General features: G+C 30.9%; 2 protein-coding genes and 1 pseudogene across 11 annotated transcripts in view; 2 read left to right on the top strand and 1 right to left on the bottom strand.

Moving 5' to 3' along the window:
* Nucleotides 1–10,000, bottom strand: part of Ttll5 (Tubulin tyrosine ligase-like 5) — a 184,687-nt gene that overhangs the window by 102,477 nt on the left and 72,210 nt on the right. Inside the window, exon 1 of one of the 9 annotated variants that reach the window (XM_077423650.1) lies at nucleotides 6,157–6,295. The exons of 7 other annotated variants lie outside the window; for them this stretch is intronic. The gene's annotated coding sequence lies outside the window, so the exon portion shown is untranslated. Of the gene's footprint in view, nucleotides 1–6,156; nucleotides 6,296–10,000 lie in introns of those variants that run through there. One more of the 9 variants, XM_077423651.1, reaches the window with a different exon arrangement.
* The window catches only part of LOC143907127 (uncharacterized), a 225,763-nt pseudogene that overhangs the window by 163,260 nt on the left and 52,503 nt on the right, over nucleotides 1–10,000 (top strand). The gene's annotated exons all lie outside the window — the stretch shown is intronic.
* Nucleotides 6,328–10,000, top strand: part of LOC143907118 (uncharacterized) — a 10,130-nt gene continuing 6,457 nt past the window's right edge. Inside the window, exon 1 of the mRNA XM_077423654.1 lies at nucleotides 6,328–8,499. The gene's annotated coding sequence lies outside the window, so the exon portion shown is untranslated. The remainder of the gene's footprint in view (nucleotides 8,500–10,000) is intronic.

Below are 10,000 nucleotides of genomic sequence, written 5' to 3'. Positions count from 1 at the left end.
AATAATACCTAGCTCTTTAGTTTTTCCAACTTTCTAATTGCCATCATATGTACAGGATGTTCCATCAGAAACAAGACATTTAATTATCTCTTTACTTTTGACAATATAAAACAATATTTCAGACATAATTTGAATGGCTTCAAAGAGCGAATATAACGATGTAAGCAAAATTTTCATTCCAAAAGTCATTTCTTCCAAATTTTTAAGGTCATCATTATTTTTTTATGTAGTAGTACATAATTTTTTTCTCTTGTATATTGTAGCTGATAATGTATTCAATTACGTATAATAACATTGTTCTATAAAATAATTTTGAACTTTAAAATTAAATTATATAGATAGATATATTTATTGACTCCCCTCAGGGTTGCAAGGCGTTTTGTAGGGACGTTCCCAACCCTTTACATTCACTTAAAAAATTAAATTATATAATAATTAAATAAAAAATATATTAAAATGCTAAATTTTTCTTATAAATACAGAATGCTAATTTTTCTTATTAGTATAACTGTTCAAAATGATGGCTTTAAGTGGTAATACATTGCTGAAAACGATTAATTACTGAGTGTGATATTCTTTCAACACAGTTTCTGAGGTTTCAATAATTCTAAATATCTGTATAATAGATAATAAACATCAATCGTGTAATATTATGTATAGACACAATAAACATGTGTAATTAATGGAAACTAGTCTGTCCGCTATTTTATTAGTTTGTCGACTATTTCACCATGCTTTACTTAAAGAAAAAATTAATATGATTTTCATTTACGGTAAAAGTCAACAGCGTTTAACGCAGTACAAAAAGAGATTTCCTGCAGTACAAAAGAGATCGTGATTATCCGTCGTGTTCTGTGTACGTAAATATGATTCAAAAGTGAAACTGGGAATGTAGAAAATAAAAAGCCTACAAAATTTAAAGTGCAAAACAAGTAAAATACAAATTGCGGTAGTAGTAAATCTAAATCCGCATGTTAGATTCAGACATATCAGACAACTTGAACGAAAAAGTGGCATTGGCAGATCCAGCATAATGCATAATGCGGATACTTCGTCAACAAAAGTTGTATCCGTTCCATTTATCTCTTCATCAGAAGCTTTATGTATGGGAAAAAATTGTTCACATACATAATTATACATAAAATATGTTTATATACATTTTTTTTCTCTTGTGTATAACCTCTATTCGTATATATACACAAGAAAAATAATAAGAATAAAAAAATTAAAAGGACAATTTTTGCATTGTATTTGTATCTTAGAAGATAAAGTTTGAGGAAATGAGAAAAATTTCCCATGTACTTATAATCATATATATAAATATGTATTACATATAGATAATAATCGTATATAAAATGATTACATATAAAATGTGGTTATATATAAAATATTGTATAATCTAATCACAATTTTACTTTTTATTAAAAAACAATGCAAAAATTATTTTTCTAATTATTATTCAATTATTATTATTTTTCTTTTACTTTTATTTTACTTTTCTGTATATGGACAGAGATTATACAAGAGAAAGAAAACATAGATATATTTTACATCTAATTATATATATTACATAGATACATATTTTTATATAAAAATATTTTTACCGGCAAGAGATATACCTTTTAAGTAGCTATCCTTTTCTACAATTTTCTACAAATTTTTTGCTTTTTAATAAATATTTGCTCTTTAGCTATTTCTACAAAAACAGCTCACAATCACAGAGGTATATAGAACTGGTTTTTTCACGCATGTGCGTCAAATACGATTGTTTCAACACTGAGGAAAAAAATTTGTTAATCTCAAAAGATATTTAATCCAATTCAAGTAACTAAACATTTTAGTTAATTTGACTGAACATTAATTAAATTAATTAATTCTTGATTAAAAATGTTAAAGGTTGATATGAATGCACTATACCTTTTTTAGTACAACTCAATAATTGTTGAAACAACAATATTTAGTTAACTAATTAACATGTTTAGTTGCTCGTATCAGACTAAATATTTTTTGGGATTAACAAATTTTTTTCTTAGTAAATTTATACAAGTTTTAATCAACAAAGTACTTAATTTTTAGCCATAACAAAATTGTGTATAATCTTCACTTTATTTCTAAAAATTATGAGCAAGTTGGAAAATTAAAACAATGAAGTATCGTAAGATAGAATTTTGTTTTACAATATGTAATATTTTTACTATAAAACATACAAACAGCTTTATTTGATTCGAAATGGGAAGGCAATCATCCTTTAAATATGTCTTTATTTATCTACAAATTTTGAAATACTTCAAATTTTTGTTTTTTAATAAATATTTGCTCTTTAGCTATTTTAGATACTTGGATCCACATTACACAAATATTGCACACAGCACAACTCGTTAATTTATTTGCGTAGATGTTTAACGTATCTTTACGAGGTCTCAACTGTGATATCCAATAGGAATGTGACCTAAAAATCGATTTTTGAATGATTTCTAGCAATTCTTTTAAAATATCTTGCCGCTTGTTGAACTAAAAAATATTAAAAATTGCGATTTTGGCGATATTTTTTTTACAAAAATTCTTTGTTGCGACCAAACTGGCTAATAATTATTTAATAAGCACAACGCGTTTCAACCGAGATTCCGGTCCTTCTCAAGTACGTACAATAAATTAACGCTTGCAAAACACTTCATTATACACAATGTGGCAGCAATGAGTCTACAAACTAAAATACAAAAAAAAGTAAAATAATAAATTAACAAGCTAAAATGACGTACGAAGAGTAAACACAGGAATAAAATAGCAACGCTTACATGTTTTGTGTGTCAAAGGCGATAAAAGATATGCGAGTCATATTAACAAACGTGAAATTCGGTGGTGCGTTCACTATCTGTCGTCTGACAGACGACTGAGTGAGAAACAAAGGCAGAGGTAACCGAAAGCGCTCACATTAAGTTTATTATTTTGTCATAAATGCCCGGAAGGTTATCGGTGTCCTTTTGTAAATTAATAGTGTTATTGTTTTTCTTAATAAACACCATTTCGGCTATCTCTCTCTTTTTAAAATGTTTCTCGCTATGTAGAACTTTGTGACTAGTCTAATTAAACTCGTGATTGCACGAGGTCTTGTGTTTGCTGACCACAGAATGATTACTGGGATGCTTTTTAATATCAGCACGATGTTCTTTGATTCTAGTCACCAAATTTCTTTTGGTCTGTCCGATGTAACATGCGTCGCAATTAAGACAATCGATCTCGTATACAATTTCCATGCGTTTAGCGCTTTCGAGCCTATCTTTGCCTCTATTAATAATACGATCGAGTTTTTTAGGAACCGTATAGACCACGTCGAATCCTTTGTTCCTCAGGGCCTTACTGATACTCTCGCTACAATTCTTTATGTAAGGAATGGTGACAGGATGTCGCACAGTGTGAACTTTGTCGTTTCCCGAATCGCGGTTCTTTAAAAGCATTAATCGTCGTTTTATGTATTTGTTATAAAAATATGTCGGATAAAAATTATCAGAGAGAATCTCTTTAACAACACGGATATTATTCTCATGGAAGCGCTCGTTGGACAATAAAATCGCTCGGTCAACCAAATTAGAAATAACGTTAACTTTGTAGTTAATTGGGTAGCTCGAATAAAAATTAATGTAGCGTCCTGAGAAGGTGGGTTTTCTGTACCAATTTGTTAACAGATTTTCGCCATATCTAACAACGGTCACATCTAAGAAGTTGATCGAGAGTTTGGTCTCAGTTTCGCATGTAAAATTCAGACGCGGGTGGTAACTGTTAAAAGCCTCGGGAATCTGTTTGCTACTCACGTTGACGATCCATTTATTCATGTTCTTTTCAGAAAAAACATTACCGAGTCGATTACGTTTAACTAAAATATGATTGAATTTATCCATTAGCTTAAGTTTAGTTCGGCTATTGTGGCGGGAAATACTCTTATTGTTACGTTTAAAGAAATCCGTGACCAAGCATTCTGGTAAAGACCGAAAAAGATAATTTTCAATGTCGCGGATCTTTGAGCGTAAAGCATTTATATAAAAGTGAATGTCCTTGATCTCGAGATTTAACAACTTTTTTTGGTACTTAGTGTTAAAGGTCTTATATTCGTGGTTCATTCTGTCGAGTTTAAAGAGAACATTGAAGCGTATGTTATAGATGTGCGGCGGCAGGATGTCGCATCGTCTGCATCGAAGAAGAAAGGTCAGTTGCTGAAGAGCAGTGCATAGCCATCTCCCATATTCGGGAAATATGTTGACGATATATTTGCAATTATCCCACGTGATAAAATAAATGATACGCTTGAGGCTTTTAACAGTTACCACCCGCGTCTGAATTTTACATGCGAAACTGAGACCAATCTCTCGATCAACTTCTTAGATGTGACCGTTGTTAAATATGGCGAAAATCTGTTAACAAATTGGTACAAAAAACCCACCTTCTCAGGACGCTACATTAATTTTTATTCAAGCTACCCAATTAACTACAAAGTTAACGTTATTTCTAATTTGGTTGACCGAGCGATTTTATTGTCCAACGAGCGCTTCCACGAGAATAATATCCGTGTTGTTAAAGAGATTCTCTCTGATAATTGTTATCCGACATATTTTTATAACAAATACATAAAACGACGATTAATGCTTTTAAAGAACCGCGATTCGGGAAATGACAAAGTTCACACTGTGCGACATCCTGTCACCATTCCTTACATAAAGAATTGTAGCGAGAGTATCAGTAAGGCCCTGAGGAACAAAGGATTCGACGTGGTCTATACGGTTCCTAAAAAACTCGATCGTATTATTAATAGAGGCAAAGATAGGCTCGAAAGCGCTAAACGCATGGAAATTGTATACGAGATCGATTGTCTTAATTGCGACGCATGTTACATCGGACAGACCAAAAGAAATTTGGTGACTAGAATCAAAGAACATCGTGCTGATATTAAAAAGCATCCCAGTAACCATTCTGTGGTCAGCAAACACAAGACCTCGTGCAATCACGAGTTTAATTAGACTAGTCACAAAGTTCTACATAGCGAGAAACATATTAAAAAGAGAGAGATAGCCGAAATGGTGTTTATTAAGAAAAACAATAACACTATTAATTTACAAAAGGACACCGATAACCTTCCGAGCATTTGTGACAAAATAATAAACTTAATGTGAGCGCTTTCGGTTACCTCTGCCTTTGTTTCTCACTCAGTCGTCTGTCGTCACCTATAGTGAACGCACCACCGAATTTCACGTTTGTTAATATGACTCGCATATCTTTTATCGCCTTTGACACACAAAACATGTAAGCATTGCTATTTTATTCCTGTGTTTACTCTTCGTACGTCATTTTAGCTTGTTAATTTATTATTTTACTTTTTTTTTGTATTTTAGTTTGTAGACTCATTGCTGCCACATTGTGTATAATGAAGTGTTTTGCAAGCGTTAATTTATTGTACGTACTTGAGAAAGACCGGAATCTCGGTTGAAACGCGTTGTGCTTATTAAATAATTATTAGCCAGTTTGATCGCAACAAAGGATTTTTGTAATTTCACTACTCACTGGCGAAGTAAAAGTATTTGATATTTTGATATTTCTTTTCTTCTACTATTTAGTACACAAACTTTTTTTTCAAGATTTGATCCAAAAAATATTAAAAAAGAAAATGCTATTTGCACATCTCACAATTTTGCGACAAAAACTTACTAAATCGTGGCAAAACAAAAATATAGTCTTTTCTTTACTAATCTGTATTTTTTAATAAATAAATGTTTTGCAATCTGATATAGCATTTTCCTTTTAACTCTCGCCGCCCACTTGCTCTACAATTTCATAATTACTTTATTTATATTGAAAAAAAGAATTTTCGACATATAAATAAAGAATTTTTAATGTATAACCATTTTTATTAAAATCAAAAGTAACAAAAAGTATAAATATTGCTATAAAAATAACTACTCGAAAGTAATATATTAATTTTCGGCGAAACAGAAAATATCGCTATCTTTATCGTAGGGTCAAAAAAGACCTCATGTGGGTGGTGAGAGTTAAACGTACTTATATATGTAGAAACTATTATTAAGAACAAATTAAATTTATTTACGTTTGTCAAATATTTTGTGACAAATTGTGATTTACGCATCTTTACATGCGTATCCAACGTCTCACCTTTCCTTAAATACTTATACTGCTTGCCACTGTTACGTTGCGCCTGCGCAAAAGACGGAGCCCGTCAATCGTTACCGGCGATATTGCGTAATTTGTGTCAGTTTAACGCGAGCCTGCGCGAGCCACTGCTTGGAAGACATCCGGGATTTTTGCTTGTTTTAAGGTATATCGCGTTTTCTTTCATCTTTCTTTCGCGAGACATAGAGCATTTATTCAGCTTTTTATCCGATAAACAAAATAAAACAGCCACATGTCATATGTGACTTGCAAATATTGAACGACATTAAATAACATTATGTAATTAATCGCATATTTTTCGTATCAATCGATATTCATTTTGTATTCGTATGCTTACTTAACACATGAAGTTATATACACATTTGGGGTGAATTGCGTCACATTGCGTCTACGTATTCGCATATTGTAGTTATCGATTAAAATACAAAATTGTATTTTTACTGATTTTATATTATTTTGAATTGTCTTGTTTATTTTTTTACCTTATATTTATATACATATATAATACATATATAATTTATATACATATATTTATATACGTGGTCTGTTTAAGGCAGTTAGTTCGTGACAATACAATCCAAAATTTTATATTCTAAATCGACGTGAAAACACTGAAAACATCTGGCTATTTGCGGTTACAGGCTGAAAACTTTTAGGTAGTTCTGTCCCTCGCACACAAAACAAAAGACTATTCTTTCATTTTTCTCCTTTAGTCATTTCTTAATTTACGTCAAATAACTGCGAAAATCGAAGTTATTTATTATTGTATGTATTTCTAAATCTAAACAGTCAATAATTTTGGTTTCTTTACTAGTATTCCTAAAGTGTCCTTCTATACTATACATATATCTGTTTTTCATCACTTTCTTAAGATTTGTTCTAATTATTAAAACAATTCAAAATACGAGATTTTCATGTGCTTTGTGCATGCAATACATAAAAAAAATGCAATTTTTAATAGTGATTATCTCGCGTTCGGGACGGTCAATTACTTTTAATTTGTACAGACGTGTAGATATCACATTTATTAAGATATAGTAAAATTTTCATATTATTGCTTCCTCATAGAGGAAGCTTTGTAATGGTGAAAAAATTTTTTTTCGAGATTTTGATGGAAATAGGTTTAGAATGTTCTAAAATATCGAAAAATCATATTAGTAAAAAATGTCCGGAAGTATGTATGTATGTGTGTGTGTGTGTGTGTGTGTACGGATTTTTGTACACGCATCTACTTCTACAATTTTTTAGATACCAGTTTGAATTTTTGCACACAAATAGAGTATTATAGAAAGTATGTCCTCCTCAAATTTTATTGAAATCGGTCTACCGGTATAGATTTTATGCAGATTTTCCTTTTTTTGAAAAATGTGTTTTACGCTGCCGCTTTCTCAATATTTGAGATAGCGATTTATTTTTAATTTTATTATATTTTCCAGTTTTTTTTCTACCCCTATATTTCATATATAATTCATTAAAATTTGATTGATCAGATCTCGTATTACACACATTTGAAATTTCGAAGAATTTGTACATACATAGAAGCTTTATAAAACTTGATCTGATCAACCAAATTTTAACCAATTATATATGAAATAGGGGTAGAAAAGACTGGAAAATATAATAGAATTAAAAATAAATCGCTATCTCAAATATTTATAATATCGGGCTGATTTTTTTTATCGATAAAGTATTGTTTTAGTTTTTAAGTGGACAAGTATTTTTAGTATTTTTTAGTGAATGTATATAATTATTTACGCAGTCCCCAAAAGAGTTAAGTATGAAATCAGAACCTTTGCTAACAAAGCTTCCTCTATGAGGAAGCCAAAACAAATAAATACCGATAATTATACCTCGAATAAAATAAAAACTTGCACACTTAGGAACTATGAGGAAGCAATGTGCAAGTTTCTACTTGCACAATTAAAAACTACGAGGAAACAATGTGCAAGTTTCTACTTGTTCTTATGAATTGATTTACGGACTAACTACCTTAAAGAGTAATAAGACTGAATTTTTTTCTCAACAACTAGTAATTAATACTGTAAAAATGAGACTGCAATAGATCGAGAACTACATTCATACTCTATACCTTATTCAGTTAAAATTTCAATTTGATAACATTAATACATATGTGATTCTACAATAATTTTTATAACTATATATTTGAGTCACGCGTGACAAAAATGGAACATAAGAAAATCGAGCAGCGTTTTGCGACTACATTCTGTGTCAAACTCCAGGACAATGCGATGGAAACATTTAAGGAGTTTGGATAATTGATATCCCGCTGCAGGGCAGGCAACGCGGCAAGAAAAAAGCATATAGGTTAGATTTTCGTCATGTGAAATAAACTAATTTTAGAAAATAAATATGTGGAATGCATTCAATTGCTGTTTCTTAAGGTTTAAAAAGAGTTGTTTGTACAATTAAAACCCAAATACGTTATTATCCACGTTGAAATGTGGAAATAATAAATGGTGGTCCCGTTTTATTTTTACAATTTCTTGATAACTATAAAGACAAATCATTTCAGTCTTCGAGAAAGTTCTTCTATAAAGAATTATTTACACCTATTTTCATGAAATTCTTATCATTTTTAATATACTTTCGAGAGTTACATTACAGGTTAGATAACATTTTTGCTGTGTCGCCCGTGTATAAGAAAGAGACAAGAGTATAACTTTCAGTAATTAATTACTCGACAACCATGCAGCCAATTGTCTTCAACTTTGGCATGGACGACAGATTCCCATAGACGACCGATTCCCATAAACGAATCATCCATTGAAATAGACTTACAGAGATCAAGTTCTATCCCGAGCATAAGGCATTTTTAGATGGCGGTGAAATTGTGAAAATAAATCGCGTTTGGACCACTAATGACAAACAATTTGGTGATTCAAATTTAATTTAATTGATCACCAATCATTCTCACTGTTAAGTTTTTAAATGTTTCTCTGTCACTTTATCTTATACAAACAGATGGATAGGACACTGGCCAGCGAGATCACCTGATTTAACTCCACTTGATTTCTTTCTCTGGGGATATTTAAAAAATTATATTTATCGGAAGTCAGTGCGCAATCGGGAAGAATTACACAATCGCATTGTCGAAGCAGTTGCGAGCATATCTCCCGAAATGATACGCAATGCGCATCGAAGTTTATTGCGACGCGCAAGATTGTGCATTGATATGAATGGTGCACAATTTGAACACTTATTATAATGTCTGTACATAATTGATTTTATAAATTGTATAAATTAACAACTCTAAAATTGTACAATTAATTAATAATTTATTTATTTATTATTTTTTATTTTATTAATTGTTTCTAGTTCCTCCGAATTATTTTAATCGAACATTTAAAGTGTATAGGTATTTGAATTAGATTTATTTTCATATTAGCAATAGTAGCTGTTTATTTTGTTAAATAAGTAAGATCATATTATTTGCTAACTACGTATCTACTGCTTGATAACTACAGTTTTGTTTATAAGATATGAACTTGATAGCAGATTTATGAAAGAAATGTCATCTGATAGCTTGTGCTTTATGTATCACGTAAAAATAAAAAATGTGCATTTCCAATAGTAAGAAAAATAAAATATTATTGCTGCACAATGCGTTTGCAGAAATAGCAATAAAAACAATCTTATCTTCGCATATGTAATCTGTATATCGACATATTAACAAGAGGGGCGGCGTTCAGGTTTCGCCTTTAGCACTTCGCGTTGTGTACCACACCTGAGCGCGCCAACTTTAGACGGTCTGATTTGCTAACTATCGAGGCTATAATAGTTTTTTAATTATAAGCATTTATAGTTA

This window comes from Temnothorax americanus, unplaced genomic scaffold (genome assembly GCF_048541705.1).
Source record: "Temnothorax americanus isolate GAGA-0224 unplaced genomic scaffold, ASM4854170v1 Scaffold8, whole genome shotgun sequence".
NCBI classification, from domain to species: Eukaryota; Metazoa; Arthropoda; class Insecta; order Hymenoptera; family Formicidae; genus Temnothorax; species Temnothorax americanus.
This window is presented reverse-complemented; position numbering and strand designations above follow the sequence as displayed.